This window comes from Stegostoma tigrinum, chromosome 1 (genome assembly GCF_030684315.1).
Source record: "Stegostoma tigrinum isolate sSteTig4 chromosome 1, sSteTig4.hap1, whole genome shotgun sequence".
NCBI lineage: Eukaryota > Metazoa > Chordata > Chondrichthyes > Orectolobiformes > Stegostomatidae > Stegostoma > Stegostoma tigrinum.
Genome location: NC_081354.1, coordinates 117,320,611 through 117,343,660, shown reverse-complemented (window position 1 = coordinate 117,343,660; position 23,050 = coordinate 117,320,611).

Below are 23,050 nucleotides of genomic sequence, written 5' to 3'. Positions count from 1 at the left end.
CCGGGTACACATCATCCAAAAACACAGAAGTTGAGCACTTCCGTATTCCTTGGAGGAACTGCACACACATTTTAATACAAATGCATTTTTATACTTCTCTTAAAGCAAGGTACATGGCGTGATCGCACAGTGTATTCAAACAATGACAAATTAATACGTGAATGAATGCAATTTGGCCCATGTTTGGACATGAGTGGCATAGTTTTGGATGATCTTAGAATGGGGAAGGCTAGCCACAATTAAATTAGTACAGTAACATTTAGAAGGAACAGATTAGGATTTCAACAGCAGGTGAGCTGAGGTAAGGGTGATGTTACAGTGGGGGATATAATGGTCTTAGTGATGTCACAGATATGGGCCTCTAGATTAATCTCAGGAACAAGTATGATATCAAACTTGTGAACATTCTGGTTCAGTCTGCCAACAGGAAGAAGCACAAAGCCAGTGGCTAGGGGATAGTGAATGTGACAGGGACCAAAATCAGTGGCTTCAGACTTCTGATATGCAGTTGGAGGAAATCACTGGTTGTTCAACACTAGATGTTGGAGCAAAGATTCATATTTTCAAGATAGTAGAGGTGTTAAGTGAGGTGGTGGAGAGATTCAGCTGGGTGATGTTAGCATACATGTGAAAACTAATGCTGTGTTTTCACACGATGTAATTGAGGAGCAAAATGTCAATGAGAAACAGGAGGGGATCAGAGATAGAATTTTGAGAGGACGCCAGAGATGGCAAATGTATGAGGAGGAAGCGACGATATTGCAAGTGATTCTATGCCTGTGATTAGATAGAAAAGATGGAAAGTGAGAGTATCCCTGCCGGTCTTGAGGCATAGAAGGAGAATCAGGCAATCAACCATATCAAAGGCTGTGAAAAGGTCAGCAAAGACAAGGAGAGATAATTAATCTCTGTCACACTCATGCAGGGCATCATCGGTTACTTTTCATTTGCTAGATATACATTGTTGTTATTTTTGTGAATGTTTGGTTGAGTGAAACAAATTGAAGCTCTGTTGCTTGGTACGTCCTGCCCTGCAGCTTCATTAGATTGTCACTTCGATGTTGTGTGAGTTCTCAACGAGATCCTGCAGTAACTGCAACTACATTTTTCCTGCCTGCCACTGACCATATTCTAACTGGATAGTAACTTGCAATGTATGCTGTGATCTTCAAAATGATTGATTAGAAGAATGTTTGTTTTGCTACCAAACATTAAAATGCTTGGCAGACTCCAATACCTGAAATGTTTGGCTCTGTCTGATAGCTTTTGCAAAATAAAGGTGTGCGCAATGAGAATTTTACAAGTACCACTGGATATTTCCATATGGTTATTTTTCAATTGCAATGGGAATGATAGAAATACTGCAGCTTTAGCTGTCTCCTGTGTACCTTGATAGCTCAGATCATAGCCTAAAACTCACGCCATGAGGCTACAGATTTCCCAGTGAGTGTCCTGAGGAAGCTGAACTTGATTGTTTTTTGATAGGCTAGTGAAAAGCTTCCATTATATTAAACTAGCAGATGTTTAAAGCAAGGGCCTGCAAATTTTCTTTGAACATGGTACTTAAAAATTGTCATGTTTTGAACTGTAATATTAAAAAAATGCTGTGTGACGGAAGCTATAGTAAAAGGAGCTCCAAATGCTACAAGTACTACTGAGTTAAACCCTCACTTGCATTTGTATTTCTGTGACATTAGCTAGGAATCTATGGATAGAAGTAAATCATTCAACCCCTCAAGCCTGTTCTTCTGTAAAATTAGATCAAGACACAATCTATTTCAATGCAGACACATGTGATATGATTCTCAGTCATGTTCCTTGATTTCAGCAGTGAGTGAAATATGATCATCTTCATAACGAGTTGCAACATTTTTACCTTGTCAATACAAATTTATAACTTTTATCTCCTTCACGAACGGTAGCTAGAAATTGTGTATGTGAGGGGCATTGATTTCGCAGTGAGCTGATTTGCCCTGGGAATGCACCATCAAGGGGTCTTGTGGGCCAAGTTATATAGATTGATGGGGACTCACACTTCACGAGGAATCAAGAGCTTATTGTGGTGGTGGGCAGAACTGTGGCCAGTCTGTAGCAGAGATCACAGATTAGTGGATAAAGCTAGTGAAAAGTGCGGAAGCGCAGAGACTGTGCAATGTAACACCCAGTTTTCAAGTACTCTGGTCATGATTACAACAGAATAGGGCACTGTACCTGAAGTGGGAATGAGATGATTCCGCAGGGCATTGTGAGAATGCCTTCTTACGTGGAACATTGAATGTGGTATCATGTAACTTGATGTTTAACCTTGACGACACCCTTAAACAGTCTGCCTGCCAAGATAAATAGGATGACAGATAACAGTCTTGATCGTACAGTACCCCACTGATCTGAAGCAAATAGTGATCCACAGAGCGGAAAGCATGAAGCTCCTATGCTCCTTCGTGTGGTTAGCCCATGGAACAGATGATGGCAACGAGAAACATGGAGGAGATTTATCTATTCATTCATTGGATGTGACTTAGCTGGCAAGGCAAATATTTATTGCTCAGTCCTGATTACCCTTGAGAAAGTGAGGGTGGGCAGCCTGTTTGAAACATTGCAGTACGTCTGATGAAAACACTTTCTGTGTGTTATTAGAAAGGGAATTCCAGGATTTTTAGCCAGTGATAATAAAAGAATGGTGACATTTTCCTAAGCCAGGAACACCACAGAAAAAGCATGCTGTAGAATTTGACCTAACAGTCAAATTTTCAAATGTCTTATTCCTTCAATGATGTTAACCTCGCATCCACCTCTCCCTGCTTCAACATTCTTGCAGTTGTGGTAGGCACGTTACAGCATACTCACAGACATGGTCCACTTTTGCAGGGCTAAACAACCTATAACAAGGATCAAAGCATAACTAGTGGAGGACCAGGACACGTCCATCTCCTAAACCCTACAACGAAGATGGCTGTCAACATCATGAAACCAGAGTCATTGAGAATGGTGAGGATGATAATATGTTCCTGCTCTATGTTCTTTCATAACTTCAAACTGTTCTTCATTCTTCCATCCAGCATTAAATACAAACTGCAAATGGCATCACTAGGGAATCAGTTCCCTCACGCCAAACATCCCCTTCCAACATGCTTCCTTTAGAAAGCTAAAAACTACTTCCTGCTGAGCCACAGCATTTGCAGAAGGATGAGAAAGAGAAGAAGCTTGTCACTTGATTTGACACTCACTGACATCAGCTCAAATACTGGCTCTGCAAATGTATAAAGGGATAGCCTCGGGCTGGGATTCGCAAATGCTGGATTGTCAAATGCTAACTGTAGCCAGGCTGGGGAAAGGAGAGTTAAAACGCCAATTCACTGTTGTGCAGGGTGGCAGCGAAGCTGCTGCAGTGATATCAGACAAAATCCTTGAAAGATGGCTACGAAAAAGTTGGAAGATAGCGAGTTTTGAGAACATTTGTAGCTCAGGTTGAGTTTCTGGTTTGCTCGCTGAGCTGGAAGGTTAGTTTTCGGACGTTTTGTCACCATTCTAGGTAACATCATCAGTGAGCCTCCGATGAAGCGCTGGTGTTATGTCCTACTTTCTATTTATCTGTTTAGGTTTCCTTGGGTTGGTGATGTCATTTCCTGCATTGGTGATGTCATTTCCTGTTCTTTTTCTCAGAGGATGGTAGATTGGCTCCAAATCAATGTGTTTGTTGATGGAGTTCCGGCTGGAATGCCATGCTTCATGTGGACTGCACCTTCTTCGTGAAGAGGGTCCTGTTGTGGGTTCACTGCTGCGGACATTTACTGGCTGCAGGATTTCCCTGGAGAGGTTTTTATGTTGTGACCTTCAGGAGTGCCAAGCTTTACGAGCGCTTCCTGGAGGTTTTCAAGGAGGAAGGAGGTAAGGGCCCCCTCTCTGTACTGACCGCTGTCCCGCTGTTCGTGATGCTGATGCAGAGGAGCCGTATGGTGACTGTACACATGTACAACCCGCATGTGCCAGCAGTTGATGTAATGACCTTCCTTGGAAGGTACGTGAAGGTGGAAGGGGGCCTAACCAACATCACGGACCCCTTTGGCATCTGGACCAGTAAGAGGCAGGTCAAGGTGACGCTGAGGATGGGCGTGGATGGGAACATTGTACATCCACTGTCCAGCCTAGCAATCGGCGGGAGCAAGGGCTACCTGACCTAAGCGGGGCAACCTAAAGTCTGCCTTGCCTGTGGTAGGTCAGGTCACGTGGCGGCCGACCGCAAAGCCACCATCTGCAGGAACTGCAGGGAGGAGGGACACCTTGCAAAGGATTGCCCACAAGAGAAAAGCTGCAACCTTTGTGGGGAAGCAGGCCACCTCTATAGGGCATGCCCGCGGCGGGGGACCACCTACGCCCAGGTCGCCGGCAAGCCCCCCAGGAGGAGAGGAAGGCACCAGGGCCCTGGAAGGACCCCACTAATGTGCAGGAAGACCAGGTCGTGCAGGAGGGCCCAGCCCCGCAGGATGGACCCGAAGCCAGCAAAGCGCCTCCACAGGCTCCGCTCCACCCCGACAACCCAGAGTTGATGGAGGCGGAGACAGGTGACCCAGGGGAGTGGACGACGGTCCGGAAAGCGAGGAGGAAAGCGTGCTGGCAGGCCCAGACACCGCAACCATCAGGCAGGAAGATGCAGCTACAGTGGGGGCTATAAGAGCTCCTCTGACGAGGGAGATTCGGAGGAGGTCCGCCCAAAGCAGAAGCTAAAAATCTCAAGGGAGAAGGAAAGCAGCACCCGGCTTCCAGGTGATGGGAGGCGTCCTGAGGCTCCCTCCGACACCCAGTCACGTGCCGCTGGGGCCCTGGAGGGCCCCCCGGAAATTCCAGGCGGGAAGGAGGAAACAGCGCGTCCCCAGCCTGACCCAGAGACGGACTCTCCTGCCTCTGTACCCCCAACGGGGGGATGCCACCCGGAAGGCAGCACAGACGGTTTCCTGAGCACAGAGAGCATCCAGCAGTTAGCCCGGGCAATGGGCATGAAGGGACAGATGGAGGGGCTGGACCTTGGACTTGGGGAGGGTACTGCGGTCACTGCCCACAATGGGGGTACGAGTTGCGAGTTTTAATGTACGCAGCGTCAAGTCCACCGCAAGATGTGTGTCCACGTTGGCCTACCTCACCACCGTCAAGGCGGACCTCCTGTTTCTGCAGGAGTGCGGGATACCGCACCTAAGCAGGTACTGGAATTGGTCGGGCGCCTGGACCTGTGGGCCTTCGATCTGGTCGGGGGGTGACGACTGTCGGTCCTCGGGCCTGGCTATTCTGCTGCGGGGGCGCAACTTTACCATCTCTCAAGTTCAGGAGGCGGTGGGGGGGGGGCGCCTCCTGGTGGCTGACGTCACCTACAGGAACGCTCCCCTGAGGCTGATCAATGTGTACGCCCCGGCGGTACAGAGGGAGCGGTTGGCCATCCTGCAGCGGCTTCCACCCCTGCTGGCTACGCCCAGGCCGGTCATCCTAGGCGGAGACTTCAACTGCATCATCGATGCAGATGGAAGATCCGGCGCGGGGACAGCAGGTGGGGGGAGTCAACTGGACGTCACGTCCAGATTCCTGATGGGCACGGTGAAGGACGCCAAGCTGCTCAACGTCTTCAGCACACCTGCAGACGGAGCGCAGCGGAGGTACACCTGGCCACAGCCAGATGGGTCTATCCACTCAAGGATAGACTTCCTGTTTGTGTCACGGGCGTTCTCGGTCAGGTCCACTGGCGTTGAGCCGGTGTTTTTCTCTGACCACTGCCTCCTGCTAGCCGACTGTCACTTACAGGGTGACCAGCAGGCCGGCAAGGGGACTTGGAAGCTCAACACGACTCTGTTGACCCCAGAGAACGTCAAGGAGCTTAAGAGGGAGTACACCAGTTGGAGAGCCGTGAAACCCCTCTTTGAGTCTCCGGGCGACTGGTGGGAGACAGTGAAGGAGAACATCAAGAGGTTCTTTGTCCTCAAGGGGGTTCGGAAGGCGAGAGAGAGGCGGGGAAAGCTGTCACGACTCCAGAAAAGGGTGCAGAACCTGCTCCTTCTGCAGTTGATGGGAGTCGATGTCACGGAGGACCTCCGCAAGGTGAGGGGCCAGCAAGCCTCGGTCTTCGCCGCGGAGGCCTCCAGGATAATCTTCCGGTCCAGGGTCCGCTCCGTGGAGCAGGACGAGACGTGTTCGCGTCTCTTCTTTCAGAAGGTGCAGAAAGAGAGCTCTGTGCTTAGCCGGCTGAAGGAGGACGACGGCTTGGTGACGTCGTCTCGGCCCGACATTCTGAGAATCAGCAGATCCTTCTACGCCGGACTGTATGACGCAAAGCCCACCGACAGCACTGCCTCTGAGTTGTTCCTGTCGTCTATCATGGAGGTCTTAGATGATGGCACGAGGGAGTGGCTGGACCGGCCAATATCCCTGGACGAGCTGACCAGAGCCCTCAAGTCCTTGGAGAGGAATAAGACTCCCGGGAGCGACGGCTTACCGGTCGAGCTGTATTCCACTCTGTGGGACCTTGTTGGCCAGGACCTGCTGGAGGTGTACGATAGTGCGCTTCGGGCAGGGGAAATGTGCAAGTCCATGAAGAAGGGCATCATCACCCTCATTTACAAGAGGAAGGGGGAGAGGGAGGAAATTAAGAATTGGCATCCCATTTCACTATTGAACGTGGACTACAAAATCCTGGCCAAGGTCATAGCCAACCGGGTCAGGTCTGTCCTGGAGTCGGTGATTCACCCTGACCAAACCTGTGCTGTGCCGGGCAGGAAGATCGCTGAGATCCTCACGCTCATCAGGGATACAATCGCCTACGTGCAGGACAGGCGGGTGGACACCTGCCTCGTCAGCCTGGACCAGGAGAAGGCCTTCGAGAGGGTCTCTCATGCTTACATGAGGGATTTCCTCTCCAAATTGGGGTTCGGGGAGGGCATCCGCAATTGGATCCGGCTGCTCAACACCAACATCATTAGTGCAGTCTCGATCAACGGGTGGGAATCGGACAGTTTTCCCGTCAGATATGGAGTCAGGCAGGGCTGCCCACCCTCTCCTGCCTTGTTCGTGTGCTGTGTGGAGCCCTTTGCCGCATCCATCAAGAAGGACGTGAGCCTGAAGGGCGTGACTATCCCAGGCAGTGGAGGCCTTCAGGTGAAGACCTCCCTGTACATGGACAACGTTGCCGTCTTCTGCACCGATCGTCGGTCGGTGAGTAGGCTGTTGGACATCTGCGGCCAGTTTGAACTGGCCTCGGGTGCCAAAGTCAGTGGGGGTAAGAGCGAGGTCATGTTCTTTGGGAACTGGGACGACGGCTCCTTCATCCCCTTCACCGTCAGGACAGACTACCTGAAGGTGCTGAGAGTTTGGTTCGGTGGAGCTGGGGCATGCACTAAGACTTGGGTGGAGCGTATCACCAAACTGAAGCAGAAGCTGGGCAGGTGGACGCTCCTGTCCCTCTCCATCGCGGGTAAGAACCTTGTTGTCAGGTGTGAGGGGCTTTCGGTACTGTTGTATGTGGCGCAGGCCTGGCCTATTCCCTGGACCTGCGCTGTTGTGGTCACCCGGGCCATCTTCCACTTCATTTGGGGGTCGAGGATAGACCGGGTCCACAGGGACACCATGTACAAAGACCTGGAAAATGGGGGAAAGGGCGTACTGAACGCCACCCTCGCCCTGACGGCTACCTTTGTGTGCGGCTGCATCAAGCTGTGCGTAGACCCTCAGTACGCAAACACCAAGTGTCACTACTTACTGAGGTTCTACCTGTCCCCGGTGTTGTGAAGGATGGGCCTGGCCTCGTTGCCGCGGAACGCTCCGAGTAGTTGGACCGTCCCGTACCACCTGTCCGTCGTGGAGAAATTTTTGAAGCTTTGAACCTTTGACCACAAGGCCATCAGGCAGTGGTCAGCACCTAGTATCCTCAAGACCCTTCGGGAAAAGGAGAGGGTGGATCCCGTTGCGTGGTTCCCCACGCAGACTGCCAAAGTCGTTTGGCAGAATGCCTCATCACCAGAACTTTCAAACAAGCACAAGGACATTGCTTGGCTGGCGGTGAGAGGGGCTCTGCCAGTGAGATCCTTTATGCATGCCCGGAATCTCTGCGCCACTGCACGCTGCCCTCGAGGTGGCTGTGGGGGGGTGACGAGGCTGTCGATCACCTCCTTCTGGAGTGTGCCTTTGTGCAGGAGGTCTGGAGGGGGATGCAGTGGTATTTGTCGAGGTTCGTCCTGAGCAGCTCCGTGACGCGGGGCTCCGTGCTCTACGGGCTGTTTCCCGGGACGCACACCGGGACCAACATCAACTGCACCTGGAGGACCATCAATGTGGTGAAAGACACTCTTTGGTCTGCTCGTAACTTGCTGGTCTGCCAGCTGAAAGAACTGACCCCGACCAAGTGTTGCAGACTGGCGCACTCCAAGGCCCAGGACTACGTGCTGAGCGACGCGCTAAAGCTTGGGGCAGCCGCCGCCAAGGCGTGGTGGGGAAAGACCACCGTATGAAACCCCTCGTCCAGAATAGAAAAATGGGCCCTATCTGGTAACTGGGCCCAGCTGGCGCCTTCCCCAACTGGTCAGGGGGCCAACTGGGACTGTGCGGGCTGACGACTGCCGGGGTATTTTCTTTGCTTTGTTTTTTTTTCTTCTTTGTTTGGTTTTTTTTCCTTTAGTTGGTGTACGTACCCCCTGGGAAACCCAGAGCGGCTTGCATGACTGGGTAGGTGTATAAATATGTTTTATTTTTTGTACATCTTATGAATAAAATATATTTTTTCAAATAAAAAAAAGGCGACGAAACATCTGAAAACTAATCTTCCAGCTCAGCGAGCAAACTCACATCCAGTTGGAAGATGCTAATGATAGTAGGTGCAGAGATGCTTCGTAAGTTGGGGGGTCTGCCAGACAGCTTACAATCAAGGCTGAGGAACTTGAAGGAGTCTAGCACCAACTTGGGACAGAGCTACACACAGTGATAAGAGCCAATTCTTTCTAGTGAGGAAGTGGCACCAATTCCATAGCAGCTTTTGTGGGTAAAGCCTTGATGCCGTGTCTAGATTAGATTAGATTAGATTCCCTACAGTGTGGAAACAGGCCTTTCGGCCCAACAAGTTCACACCGCCCCTTGAAGCATCCCACCCAGACCATCCCCTATAACCCACACACCCCTGAACACTACGGGCAATTTAGCATGGCCAATTGACCTAGCCTGCACATCTTTGGACTGTGGGAGGAAACCGGAACACCCGGAGGAAACCCACGCAGACACAGGGAGAATGTGCAAACTCTGCACAGACAGTCGTCAGAGGCTGGAATTGAACCCGGGTCCCTGGCGCTGTGAGGCTGCAGTGCTAACCACAGAGCCACTATGCCGCCCCTAGTAACTGAATTCTCTGTGTACAATGGCTCAGTGTCAGATAGAGGGCTTGAAATCAGGTTTTGCTGCTGTATCAGCTCTTGCTGCTGTCATCATGGCTGAAGTTTTTGGATTCAAAGGGAATTGCAGGATTTGCATGGGATACTGGTATATAATGGAGCAATGCTGGTGAAATGATATCTTCCAGTAGTAGCCAGAGTCTGGCGAGGAGCCACTTGAGTGAATGTGTGTGGAGTGCCTGCCTTCTCATTTCTTATCCTCCTCCCTCTGTGCACAGATTCCTCTTCCTCTCTCGTGCAGTCTCTGCTCTGTCTCCCCTCCACAAAGCTCTCATTGCTGTTGCAGGTTTTTTGTGGCGAGGTCATCTTATTTTCTTGCCTGCATCCCACAGTACGTCCACAAAATTTGCAGCATTAGAAGTTAGTGAAAGTCATCTCAGCTGCAAAGTGGTCTGGGTGACCCTTTGAATAGAGCTGTGAAGAAAGCTTCTTGCAGTCGGGCACAAGGTCCGCTGAGAATGAGTAACATGTTCAGTGAAACGGGGTAGTTCAAATCTCAAAACAAATGGCCAAAGCAGCCAGAATAGCTCAATAAAACATGCCCGTTTAAATACTTTCAACACACACACACATAACACAGCTAAATATCCCCTTCCCAATGTTGGATGCCAAAAGCCATGCTAAGTAAACATGGCATTCTGAAGGAGTTCGTGGAGCCTACTTATACAAAGACACATGCCAGCTGGTTAGCCTTCCTTAGTGACCACATTATTGCAATCCTCTTAATCAGATTATATTTACCTCACCAGTGATCCATTCTATGCCCAAACTCCAATTTTCCTCCTGATTGAAGTGCTCTAATCCTCCTCTGCTTTGAGAACGGTGCTATTCATCTTCACTAACCAACACCCACAACTGACAGGCCAAGCAACTCTCATAAATGCATACTGTAAGTCGCATTTGCATGTATTACTAACCTTGCATTTCTAAATTAGGTTTCTCCACTTATGTTTTGTCATTCAGATAATGTTGAGTAACATGTTGGGGGAGGCAATGGCCTCGTGGTATTATCATTGAACTATTAATCCAGAGACCCAGATAATGTCCTGGGGTCCCAGGTTCAAATCCTGTCACAGCAGTTAGTGGAATTTGAATTCAATAAAACATCTGGAATTAAGGATCGAATGATAGCCACAAATCCATTATTGATTGTCAGGGGTGAAAAAAACAATCTGGTTCACTAATGTCCTTTAGGGAAGGAAACTGCCATCCTGACCTGGTCTGGCCTCCATGTGACTTCAGACCCACAGCAATGTGGTTGACTCTAAATTGCCCTGTGGACAATAAATGTTGCCAGGTCTGTAACACCCTTGCCCCACAAATGAATAAAGGAAATTTGTCATTTGCACAGCTAATTTCACATTTCATAAGAAATAATCTGAAATTAGGGCAGCATGATGCACTGCTGCCTCACAGCGCCAGGGACCCGGGTTCGATTCCACCCTTGGATGACTGTCTGTGTGAAGTTTGCACTTTCTCCTTGTGTCTGTGTGGGTGTCCTCTGGGTGCTCTGGTTTCCTCCCACTGTCTAACGATGTGCAGGCTGGATGGATTGGCCATGTTAAATTGCCTATACTGTTCAGGGATGTGTAGGTTAGTTGTGGTCTGGGTGGGATGCTCTGAAGATCGGTGTAGACTTGTTGGGCCGAAAGGCCATTCTCTATGAAGTATAGGCATCATCACTGCTGGAAGATCCTAGGCCTTCTGTTGTGCCCTGGCCTCTAATGAAGTGATGGACTGGCCCCTAAAGCACTTCAGGCTGCCTTCATCAAGGCCATATTGCATGCCTTGGCCAAGATGACACAGGAAAGAGTCTGCCGTGCATGAGGTAAACATATGCAGGCTGACCGTGACTCCAAGCAGCCTCAATGCTGATTGAATGCACAGTGTAGCATTGGATTGCAATAGTTCAGTTAGTACCTTCTCATGATTACTCTTGGCTAAACATATGCAGAGGGTCTCTTAACTAGTGTTAATTAAAGGGAAACTATTCAGCTTCCAGGTATGGAATCTTCTTCTCAGACTGGTGGAAAACTCAAAGATGGAAGGGCTTTTTTGCTAGGTGCGATAGAGGCGTATCTGAACCTCGTTATCTTCCCGACTGGAATTAATTTCTAGGTAAAAAGCCCATGGCTGACTTTTTTGCCATGCTACCAATTAAGTGGCCAATTAATGATCACCCAATGGCCTGATCCATCAGCCGCTGAACTGAACTTATCTGCAGGAGGGCCTATCCCCAAGCACTGTGCACAAAAGGTAAAACTAACTTGCCAGTTTGGAACTTCAGGAACAGCAGATAGGGGATGGTGGACAACCGCAACCCCAACCCCAACCTCGAGTTGCTCGTCTGTGGTTTGAGCTTGGAGCTCTGGGACTTTGTGGATGCTCCTCATGCAACAATGTCCTCCTCAAAGACAGCAGTGCTGCCAGCTCCTAAGCTAGACTTCTGTCTTGATCTTCCCATGTTCCAATTCTTTCTAAAGGTGTACCCTGACATACCACCCCACTTTGAGACACTGCTTCTCTCTTTCAGCCTACAACATCACATCAGAAAACAAAGAAATGCCATCTTACCTGTTGATCCACTTCCTGATTTTAGATTTTCTCCAAGTCTTTCAAAGGTGTTCTTCAGCAACCTTTGTTCAATATGTGATCTTTGCTTTAAGAAGAGGGCAGGTTGCCTTTATGCTGTGCAGATATGCTGAAACATACATACACTGCTGGACCCCTGTCCATCTGTACAACTGTGTGAATTGTGCTCAATTGCATGCTGCAATCATTAAGATGAGAAGGTGGCACAAAGCTTGCATGCTGCCTGTCTTGAAAGGACTGGACATGGGATGATTGTTTGTCATGATCTGATGAAAGTAGGCTGAAAAGAATTTCTCTCTCCAGAGTAAAACTATTTAAAGCCTCTCATTAACAGTAGTCAAAGTGTACTTTATGGTCTTAACTGTCAGATGACAAAGTAGTTCAAATTGAAATTGAAAAAATTGCTATATGAGATTGCCTCATTAACATTCTATTCAGATTTACTAGCTTTTTGTTCAATGACATCAATATTGAAATAATTGGTTATTTTGTTTGCATTTCTAGGCATGTTTATTCCTCTCAGAATGATGAAACCAAAGTCAGAAATTTTCTCTAATTTTCTAATGCACTTTAACTCTGTTGATTCCAGCCTTTTTTAGCTATACACGAGTCTTGAAATTATCACGGGAATGATAGATACATAGTTTGAAATATTTTTCTGAGTTATATTTACTGTCTCTTAATTCAGGGAAGTTGTCAGTATAAAAATGATTCTATTTGTATGTAATGGAATTAAATTTTAAAATTTAGAAATGTCTAACAGAATGATGGGTTAAGTGAAGACAGTGTAATCTTGCTGCAGTTGATTTCTTAGGCAGCAGATAAACATGTTAAATGTGCCAATGTAGATTTACGTTGGCTTAATGTATCTCTGTGCACAAAATCAGTAAACAAATAAATGAGGATTTAGACTTGCCGTTAGTCTGCTGTACGTGAAGACAAGACTTATTTTTGGCTTCTTCATTCCAAACAGGAAATGAAAGTTGCAAATCTGATTGAAGGATTACAGCTTGTTTTTGGATTTTGTCCAGTTTTAAGATTTATTTGAAACGAACATCAGAGATTTAGCAGATCTCCTTTTCTCTAGTACAGAATGAAATGTTAGCTGAAGGTGTCAACTATCTGCTAAACAGATATGCGAAGCCTGTGAGAATTTGACTAATTAATTCTTGACAGGTATTTGATTAGTGATGCCACAAAAATTATGCAGTTTAATGGGCTTTATTGTTTTACAGTCTTCAAGGGATACAAATGTCTCCACAACGTAAGCAGGATTACATACACTTGTGGCAAAATGACTAAGGTTGTAATTTTGAGATAACAAAGTGTAGAGCTGGATGATCACAGCAGGTCAAGAAGCATCAGAAGAGCAGGAAAGCTGATCTTTCAGGTCTAGACCCTTCTTCAGAAATGGAGGAGGGGAGGGGGATTCTGAAATAAATAGGGAGAGAGGGGGAGGCGGATAGAAGATGGATAAAGGAGAAGATAGGTGGAGAGGAGACAGACAGGTCAAAGAGTTGGGGATGGAGCAAGTAAAGGTGAGTGTAGGTGGGGAGTTAAGGGGGGATAGGCCAGTCCAGGGAGGACAGACAGGTCAAGGGGGTGGGAAGAGGCTAGTAGGTAGGAGATGGGGGTGGGGCATGAGATGGGAGGAGGGGATAGATGGGAGGAAGAACAGATTAGGGAGGCAGGGTCAAGCTGGGTTGGTTTTGGGATGTGGTCAGGGGAGGGGAGGTTTTGAAGCTTGTGAAGTCCACATTGATACCATTGAGCTGCTGGGTTCCCAAGTGAGATATGAGGTGCTGTTCCTGCAACCTTCGGGTGGCATCATTGTGGCACTGCAGGAGGCCCAGGATGGACATGTCGTCTGAGGAATAGGAGGGGGAGCTGAAATGGTTCACAACTGGGAGGTGCAGTAGTTTATTGAGAACCAAGTGTAGATGTTCCACAAAGTAGTCCCCAAGCCACGGCTTGGTTTCCCCGATGTAGAAGAGGCCACAACGGGTACAGCAGATGCAGTATACCTCACTGGCAGATGTGCAGGTAAACATCTGTTGGATGTGGAAGGTCTTCTTGGGGCCTGGGATCGTGTGGGGGTGGTGCGGTGTAGTACATCCTGCGGTTGCAGGCAAAAGTGCTGGGGGTGGTGGGGCTGGAGGGGATTGTGGAGCAGACAAGGGAGTCACGGAGAGAGTGGTCTCTCTGGAAGGCAGACAAAGGTGGGGTGGGAAAAATGTCTTTGGTGGTGGGGTCAGTTTGCAGATGGCAGAAGTGTCGGAGGATGATATGTTGGATCTGGAGGTTGGTGAGGTGGTATGTGAGGATGAACGGGATCCTGTTTTGGTTATTTTTGTGGGGGGGGGAGGTGTGCGGAATGAGTTGCGGGAAATGTGGGGGACGCGGTTGAGGGCAGATTCAACCACTGCAGGGTGGAAGTTGCAGTCCTTGAAAAACGAGGACGTCAGGGATGTCCAGGAATGACTCATCCCAGGAGCAGATGCGGCGGAGGCAGAAGAATTGGGAATAGGGAATGGCATTTTTGCAGGAAGGTGGGTAGGAGGAGGTGTATTCTAGGTAGCTATGGGAGTCAGTAGGCTTGAAATGGTTGAATATTGGTTTCCAGATGGTGGCCAGAGGTGGAAACAGAGAAATCCAGAAAGTAGAGAGAGGTATCGGAGATGGTCCAGATGAACTTAAGGTTGGGGTGGAAGGTGTTAGTGAAGTGGATGAACTTTTCGAGCACCTTATGGGAACACGAGGTGGCTCCAATACAGTCATTGATGTAATGGAGGAAGAGGTGAGGGATGGGGCCAGTGTAGGTACGGAAGTGGGATTGTTCCATGTATCCTACAAAGAGGCAGGCATAGCCTGGGCCCATGCGGGTACCCCTGGCCACACTGTTTGTCTGTAGGAAGTGGGAGGAATTGAGGGAGAATAGACAATAGATTAAAGGTGCTGGAGTAGGCCATTCGACCCTTTGAGCCAGCACCACCATTCATTATGATCATGGCTGATCATCCACAATCAGTATCCTGTTCCTGCCTTATCCCCATAACCCTTGATTCCACTATCCTTAAGAGCTCTATCCATCTCTTTCTTGAAACTATCCAGAGAGTTGGCCTCCACTGCCTTCTGGGGCAGAGCATTCCATATATCCACCACTCTCTGGGAGAAGAAGTTTTTCCTCAACTCTGTTCTAAATGGCCCACCCCTTATTTTTAAACTGTGTCCTCTGGTTCTGGACTCACCCATCAGCAGAAACATGCTTCCTGCCTCCAGAGTGTCCAATCCCTTAATAATCTTATACGTCTCAATCAGATTCCCTCTCATCCTTCTAAACTCAAGTGTATATAAGCCCAGTCACTCCAATCTTTCAACATATGATAGCCCTGCCATTCTGGGAATTGACCTTGTGAACCTACGCTGCACTCCCTCAATAGCCAGAATGTCCTTCCTCAAATCTGGAGACCAAAACTGCACACAATACTCCAGGTGCGGTCTCACCAGGGCCCTGTACAGCTGCAGAAGGACCTCTTTGATCCTATACTCAATTACTCTTGTGATGAAGGCCAGCATGCTATTAGCTTTCTTCACTACCTGCTGTACCTACATGCTTGCTTTCATTGACTGATGTACAAGAACACCTAGATCACGTTGTACTTCCCCTTTACCTAACTTGACTCCATTAAGATAGTAATCTGCCTTCCTGTTCTTGCCACCAAAGTGTATAACCACACATTTATCCACATTAAACTGCAACTGCCATGCACCCGTCTTCTCACCTAGCCTGTCGAAGTCACCCTGTATTCTAATAACATCCTCCTCACATTTCACCCTGCCACCCAGCTTTTGTCATCAGTAAATTTGCTAATATTACTTTTAATGCCTTCATCTATATCATTAATGTATAGTGTAAATAGCTGCGGTCCCAGCACCGAACCTTGTGGTACCCCATTGGTCACTGCCTGCCATTCTGAAAGGGACCCGTTTATCACGACTCTAGAATCCTATGAAGGTAGCTATTATGGCGGAGGGGGCATAGTTTTAAAGTGAGTGAAGGTAGATATAGGGGAGATGTCAGAGGTAGGTTCTTTACTCAGAGAATGGTAGGAGGGTGGAATGCATTGCCAGAGAGGGTAGTGGAGTCGGCCTCATTAGGGGCATTTAAACGGCTATTAGATAGGCATATGGTTGATAGTATAAGGTCGGGGTGGAGGTTAGATAGACCTTAGGATTGGGGTAAAAGTTCGGCACAACATTGTGGGCCGAAGGGTCTATATTGTGCTGTACTGTTCTATGTTCTATGTTTCTATTTGTAGTTTTCCAATCCTCTGTGACTATTCCATAATCTAAGGATTCTTGGAAGATTGCTTACGTTGCATCCTTAATGTTAGAATCCCAACAGTGTAGAAACAAGCCATCAGCCCATCAAGCTCACACTGACCCTCCAAAGAGCATCCCAACCAGACTCATCCCTCTACACTTTCCCTGTAACCCTGCATTCCCATGGCTAACACACCTAACCTACACACCCCTGAACACTATGAGCAATTTAGCATAGTCCATCCACTTACCTTGCACATCTTTGTACTGTGGGAGGAGACCAGAGCACTCACACAGACACAGGGATAAAGTACAAACTCTGCACAGACAGTTGCTCAAGGATGGAATTGAACTGGGGCCCTGGTACTGTGAGGCAGCTTATTACTGTTGCTATTTTCTTTAAAATCCTAGGATGAAAACTTTCAGATCCAGAGGATGTTAACTCTGTTACTTTCCCTGGTACTTTTTCTCTTGTGATAATTAGTGCATTAGTTTCCTGTTTTTACTTATTCCCTGATTATTTAACAATTTTGGAAAGTTATTATTGTCATCTATGTTAAAGAAAGAAGCATTTCATTCATTCAACTTTTGCTCTATTTCCTGGTGCTTTATTATTACTTCCGTAGTCAGTCTCCAAGGACCCTATGTTCACTTTAGTCTCTCTCCCTTGTTATTTATGTATTTGAAGATACTCTTGCGGTACGTTTTAATATTATTTGCTAGTCTACCCACAACATTTTTTTCCTTCTTTCTTTTGATGATTTTTTTTGTTAGCTTTTAATACTTTCCCACTCTTCTGGCTTATCATTCATCTTTACCACATTGTATGTTTTCTCTTTTAGTTTAACACATTCTTGAGAAAATTTTGGTTAACCATGTTTGAGCTACCCACTTCCTAAAATCCTTTTTTTAAAAAATAGAATTCCTATAGTGCAGAAACTGGCCCTTCAGCCCAACAAATCCACACCCAGCTGATCTACACATCTCTGAACACAACAGGCAATTCAGCATAACCAATTCACCAAGGTTGCACATCTTTTGACTGTGGGAGGAAACCCTCACAGGCACAGGGCGAATGTACAAATTCCACACAGGCAGTTGCTAGGGGTGGAACTGAACCCAGGTCCCTGGTGCTGTGAGGCAGCAGGGCTATCCACTGAGCCACCATGCCTTCTTTCTTGCTGAGATATATCTTTGTTGTGTGTGAGTCAGGAACTATTAAAAGGCCTTAATTTCCACAATTTAAAGGTCACAAATATTACTTGACCAACTTTTTTGGAAAGTATCTGTTATTGCTTTCAGTCAGTTTCAACAGGTGATATAGGATATATTGGGCAGAATTTTCTCTTTTACTGTTAAATGTTCTGCCAAGCGAGTTGCATGACACCTAGTACGTCATGATCTGAAATGGCTTTTTCCATGTAATCCTCTGCTCTTCACTTCATTAATTACGTGACCGGCCTCTTGAGGTACTTTCCTTGGGGATTCAGTGGACTTCGAGAAGTGGAAATGTTCGCCATTGCTAGGTCCTTCCAGAATTCACATGTGCATTGCTGTCACATTTCTCACATTACAGTCAGAACACTGGCTCATACCGTTGTACAGAATGGACACAGACCCTTTGTTGACCAGAAAACCACACATTTGTTAGCATTTGACTCATTTCTGTCTAAACACTTGTTATTCATGTCCCCATACAGATGCCCTGTAAGTGTTGTAACTGTACATGCCTCCACCACTTCCTCTAGCGGCTCATTTATTTGGCATTTATTTGGAGAGGACTTGAATATAAAAACCAGGATGTACTTCTGAGGCTCTATAAGGCTCCAGTCAGGTCACATTTGTAGTATTGTACACAGTTTTGGGCCCCATATCTCAGGAAGGATGTACTGGGGTGGGTTCAGAGGAGGTTCACGAGAATGGTCCCAGGAATGAAAGTTTAACATATGAGGATCATTTGAGGACACTGAGTCTATACTCAATGGAGTTTAGAAGGATGGGGGCGGGGGTGCAGAATCTAATTGAAACTTACGGAATACTGAATGGCCTCAACAGAGTGGATGTTGGGAAGATGTTTCCAATGGTAGGAGAGACTAGGACCCGAAGGCACATCCTTAGAATAAAGAGCATTTAGAACAGAGAGAAGGAGAAACTTCTTTGGCCAGAGAGTGCTGAATCTACGGAATTCACTGCCACAGAAGGCTGTGGAGGCCAGGTCATTGAGTACATTTAAGACTGAGATAGATAGATTCTTGACTGTCAAGGGGATCAAGGATTATGGGGAGAAAGCGGGAGATGGAATTAAGAAACTTATCTGCCATGATGGAATGATGAAGCAGACTCAATGGGATGAATGGCTTAATTTCTGGTCCTATATCTTATGGTCTTGTGGTCTCATTCCATACATGCACCACTCTCTACATGAAAAGTTGCGCCTTTGGTCCTGTTTACATCTTTCACCTCTCAGCCTAAACCTATGCCCTCTAATTTTGGTCTCTGCTACCCTGGGGAAAAGATCTTGGCTCTTCATGTTATCTATGCCCCTCGTGATTTTATAACCCTCTATAAGATCATCTCTCAGCCTCTGCTCCAGGGAAAATATCTCCGGCCTATTCAGCCTCTCCCTGTAACTTAAACCCTCTAACTCTGGCAACACCACGTAAGAAAAGAGAGGGAATTAGCTGAAGAAAATGCACGTAGAAGCTTCTGCATTTCAAGATTGCGTTAAACTGGTAGTAATGGAAGAGCAGCATGGTACAGCACAGCACAATGAAGCTTAAGTCCATTGACTCCTATCCTCACAGGAGCAATTGTGCTCTTGTTCAGTCAGAATTATGATTTTCTCCTCCAAGGGACTGAGGAGTCTGAACTCTGTTTAGGAGAGGAAGTTGCATGAAAACCATTGAATGGACATGATGCAGATAATAGTGAGAAGCAGAAACAGAAATTGCTGGGAAAACTCAGAAAGTCTGCCAGCATCTGTGGAGACAAAGCAAAGTTAATGTTTCAGGTCTTGTGACCTTTCTTCAGAATGGAATGATGAGTTTTGCACTCAATGATCCATAGACAGATATATGAGCAGAGGCTGAGTTAAAGTGAGCGGTGGCCCTGTGAGTGAGAGTTAACCGAGAGATTGTATCTGTTACTCTTGAGGAGGATGTTAGCCACGGTGCGTGTGGCAATGTGCTTCTGAAGAAGCAGTTGCACGATATCTGGGACCATAGTTCATCAAGCTAAACCTACCAGGTCCTTGTTCTGACATAAATTTTAGAAATTGTGTTGGCTATCTGTTCAGTGGAGTGAGTAGGATCAGAAGTGGCACCAGTCAATGGTGCGATTTTGAAGTTAGCTATTTAAGTCTTAAAGTGAAAGCTGGTAAACATTTTCTCTCAGTCGGGAATGTGACCTCCTTCATTCTCACCATACTTGTCCAACATTTTCATCATGGTTTGTGTCTCAGCAAGGGATGGGCAAACGTACCACAGTTTTCCCAAAGCAACCCCTTTCATTCATTTAATGGACAGCATTTTACTTCCCCTACCTGTGCTGACAGATTTGCAAGTTGGTGTGTCCTGGAACATTCCTTAACTAAGCTTCCCAGCAAGCTCCTACGAGCTCTGACCACCCTGCAATTTTATTATGGGATGTTGAGGCTGACCAATGGCCACAGAAATGGCACTTCCTGGTCAGGCTCAATTTTCAGGCTGGTGGGAGGAGATCAAAGGAAATGGGTTGTGCGGAAGAGGCGAGGAAGAATGGGACAAAACGGGCTCAGAAACCATAACCACTCTCCCCTACATCAAAGACATTTCCGAAATGACTGCCAGACTACTCAGACCTCTTGGCATCAGGGTAGCCCACAAACCCACCAACACACTGAAACAGCAGCTAATGAACTTAAAAGACCCTATACAGACAACAAATAAAACGAACATCATCTACAAAATACCTTGCAAAAACTGTGACAAACACTACATTGGACAAACTGGCAGAAAGCTAGCCACCAGGATACATGAACATCAACTAGCCACAAAACGACATGACCCACTATCACTCGTATCCTTACATACAGATAAGGAAGGACACCACTTTGATTGGGACAACACATCCATCCTAGGACAAGCCAAACAGAGACATGCACGAGAATTCCTAGAAGCATGGCATTCCAACCGGAATTCCATCAACAAACACATTGATTTGGAGCCAATCTACCATCCCCTGAGAAAAAGAACAGGAAATGACATCACCAACACAGAAAATGACATCACCAACCTAAGGAAACCTAACCAGATAAATAGAAATCGGGATATAACACCAGTGCTTTGTCGGAGGCTCACTGATGATGTTACCTAGAATGGTGACGAAACGTCTGAAAACTAACCTTCAGCTCAGCGAGCAAACTCACATCCAGAATGGGATATTGGTGGGGACAGCGGAGACTGCAAAATCACCTTGCTCAGATTTTAGGTGTGAATTGGGGGTGTGTGGAGGGGGGCAGTTTGTACCTCCAGCAAGGTTCTCCTTTCAACATTGGGCTTGTGCCACTCACTCATCATAATATCCCGTCTCTTTGAATGTTTCCTGATCCCTGGCCTCTCCAACAAAGTTCATATTTGCTAGTGAGCAAGTTACATCTCTAGTAAAATCACCACTTGTTGGAGCATCAAATAGCTGCTGGAAAATCAGTTCGACTACATCTCTTTTCAGGTGGCGTGATAAGAACCCCTACAATTATTCCAAAAGTCCAGACAACGACTATGTACTATCCTGAAATCATCTCTGCAGATTCAGTGTGCGACACATTAGACACTGCACCAAAGTCGAGAGTCTAGATTATTTGATTGCTTGAACTAATCATTTTAATGTAAAATGGCAAATGAAAATCCATAACATAAAATAGTTGTTGGTGTGCAGAAAAGATAAGCTAATCCTCACCAATCACAAGGTTGAAGCTTGCTTAAGATGACAATACAAATGAGTAGTAATTCTTAGTTACTGCTTTAGAATTTTTTTTCCTGAAGAGAAAATTATATCAACATTGACAAGAAAAATATTCAATTTCTATAATAGCTCAGTTTTTAAAAACCTGTCCAATGTGACATCAGAGAAAATATGCATGGATTAGGTACAGTGGGATTTGTGGGTGAATTAGTGAGTGCAAAATAAAAATTTGTTACAACTGATTAAAATAACAACCGTAGGCAGAACAAATTTGTAGTGAAATCAACTGGATTTATTTAAAGGAAACACCCACCTTTTAACTGAAAGAGGACAACAGATGGAATGAGAAAGATTCACCAACAGATGGCACCAAAGAGCCCTAAAATTGGAAAAACCATCTGTTCCAACTTTAGGCCAAGCAGCATCTTAGGAGCACAAAAGCTGACGTTTCAGGCCTAGACACTTCATCCCCACTTCATACCCACTTCATACCCACATAGATTCTACACTTTCCAATTCTATACCCATTCTTGCTATCCATTTAATTTTATTTCTTACGAACAAGCCAACTCTGTCTCCTCTGTTCATCTGCCTACCATAGTCATTCAACACAGAAACATACCCTTGGGTCCGACCATTCCATGTCGAACATAGTCCCAAACTGGCTCTGAAGAAGGGCCAGCGGACCCAAAACATTAACTCTGTTTTCTCTTTCACAGATGCTGCCAGACCGGCTGAGCTTTTCTAGCAACTTTGTTTTTGTTCCTGTTATAATCCCAAACTAAACTCATCCCACCTGCCTGCTCCTGGTCCATTACCCTCCAAAACTCTCCTATCCACATAGTTATCCAACTGTTTTTTAAACGCTGTAATTGTACCCACATCCACCACTTCCTTAGGCAGATCATTCCACATACAAACCACCCTCTGTGTAAAAAAATTACCCCCATGTCTTTTATAAACCTTGCCCCCCTCACCTTAAAAATGTTCCCCTTAGTCTTGAAATCCCTCATCCTAGGGAAACGAAGACTGCCATTAACCCTATCCAAATCTCCATTATATTATAAACGTCTAAATGGTCGTCTCTCAACCTCCTATGCTCCAGTCCTTTCAATAGAATAGCAAGGAACATAGAACAGAGATCAAAACAGCACAAGAACAAGCCCTTCAGCCCTGCACGCTGACACATCTTGCTCTTCTATACTAAAACTACACTACTAAACTATCATTGGATATTTAGTTCCCAGCCATTGATTCCTTTACAGTCACGTTTTTGTGATGCCTGCAACATTGTGCTTGCCAATTTCAATCTGCCCTACAAGCTCATTTACCTTGTTTTGTATACTTCACACATTTAAGTGAAACCCCTTTAGTCCTGTGTTGACTGTCCCCCCGCCCCTCATAGTTGTCCCCTCATCTGCTGTGCCTGAAATTAGATTCCTGACCCTTTCCATACTCTCTGTCCTATTACTGGTTCTCAAAACTTTACCCACTGCTGAGTCTTCCCTCCTTTAACTTTTTACACAATTTTCCATGCAACAGAATTCACTCCTCACTATTTAATTTAAAGTCCTACTCACGGACCCCATTATGCAACTCATCAGGACTCTGGTCTCAGCATGATTTACATGGATTTTGTTCCCTTGGAACCTTTCCCTCCTTCACAGGCACTGGTACCGATGTCCCATGAATTTGAACTCTTTTCCTCACATTGATCTTAAAGACATGTGTTCACCTCCTTAATCTTGTTGATCCTGTGCATGTTTGCTCATGGGCTCAGG